Genomic DNA, 1,996 nt, shown 5'->3' with positions numbered 1-1,996 from the left:
TTATGGTGAGTTGGAATGGAACATTGTCACTGGCGTTTTTATTTCTTTCTGTGTGAAAAGTCAGTTGTAACATCATTTATTTTTCTCTTGGCTTTTTTTCCCTCTGTGTGTATATGCATATGTGTAAGTAATTGGGATCTTTTTCATGATCTTAGTTACTGGCTCTGGGGTCAAATTCCATGGTGAAAGCAGAATGCTGAGCAACACTGGACCGACCACAAGGCAGCCTCTCGTGTCAGGAACACTGGAAATTAAAAACAAATATGGGGCCAGATTTCCTGTTCACCCCCAGCAGTGGTTATCCCAGTATATGGAATAAAATGCATGACAATGGGAGAGACAGGAAGTCAATGCTAGTCATAAAGTTTCTGACGGATGGAAAAAAAGAGCATTTTCCTTCATTTGGCCAATCTCTCAACATCCTGAAGTCACCTTCGCATGCAATTTCAAGAGATAACAATGAGTGGGCTTATAGGGTGTTTCACTGCAATGGGCTGTTTTTGCTGAGATTCCAAAAGTGTCAGTTGACCTGGATGGATGATTTGCTTTTGGCTATTGCTTTCCTAGAAACCCACTCATGTAGGCATGTTGGAGCTGCAGGGCCTTTAGAGATTGTTTACCATTAAAAATGAAGTCCAGAGAAGCCAGCTAGGTCACAGGATCTAGGCCACAGTCTTGGTTAATGACAAGAGAACAATGCAATGTTGTAGGTATCACTGTAAGCACTTTACATATAACTGCTCATTAAATTCTCATAATAAGACTGTCCAGGAGGTATCATGAGCATACCCATTTAGCAGATGAAGAAATTGAGACCCACGCTACATGCAAAAGAATGAAGCTTGACTACTACCTCACACCATACACAAAAACCAACTCAAAATGGATTAAAGAACTAGACATAAAACCTGAAACCATAAAATACATAGAAGGAAATATAGGTGAAACACTACGGGATTTGCACATCAAAGACATCTTTACAGACACATCACCCAAAGCAGTGATAGTGAAGGCAAAGATAAACAGCTGGGACTACATCAAATTAAAGAGCTTCTGCACAGCAAAAGAGACAATAACAAAAACAAAGAGAAACCCCACCTACTGGGAGAACATTTTTGCACCCAACACTAATGATAAAGGACTGATCACAAAAATCTGCAAAGAGTTGATGAGACTCAACAACAACAAAGAAAATAATCCAGTCAAAAAATGGGCAGAAGAGCTAAAAAGAAACTTCTCTGAAGAGGAAATGCAAATGGCCAACAGGCATATGAAAAAATGTTCAACATCACTTATCATCAGGGAAATGCAAATCAAAACTACCATGAGATACCATCTTACACCAGTGAGAATGGCACATATTAAAAAAACTAGCAACAACAAATGTTGGCGAGGGTGTGGAGAAAAAGGAACTCTCCTGCACTGTTGGTGGGAGTGCAAACTGGTCCAACCACTATGGAGAGCTGTGTGGAGATTTCTGGACCTACTAAACATAGAGCTTCCATAGGATCCAGCAATTCCACTCCTAGGTATTTACCCAAAGGACACAGAAACATCAATTCCAAAGAACACCTGCACCCCTATGTTTATAGCAGCACTGTTTACAATAGCTAAGCTTTGGAAACAGCCCAAATGCCCAAAAATAGATGACTGGATCAAGAAGATGTGGTCCATATACACCATGGAATATTACTCAGCATTCAAAAAAGATAAACACATGCAATTTGCAGCAACATGGATGGCGCTGGAAGGGATCATGCTCAGCGAAATAAGCCAGAAAGAAAAAGAAAAATACCGGATGGTCTCACTCATAGCAGGAATCTAGAGAACTTAAATAAGGGACCAGGAAAGTGAATAACTATAAGAAAGTGAAAATCAAAATCAACAAACAACTATGAACCAGAGACACTTTTGGGGGGGTGGGTGGCGGGAGGGGAGGGATTGGGGTCAAAATGGGGGGGTCGCAATTGTATGGGGAATATAAAAATAAAATTTA

This window comes from Talpa occidentalis, unplaced genomic scaffold (genome assembly GCF_014898055.3).
Source record: "Talpa occidentalis isolate TD23 unplaced genomic scaffold, MPIMG_talOcc4v2.1 talOcc4.8, whole genome shotgun sequence".
Taxonomy (NCBI): domain Eukaryota; kingdom Metazoa; phylum Chordata; class Mammalia; order Eulipotyphla; family Talpidae; genus Talpa; species Talpa occidentalis.
Note: the sequence above shows the minus strand (reverse complement) of the source record.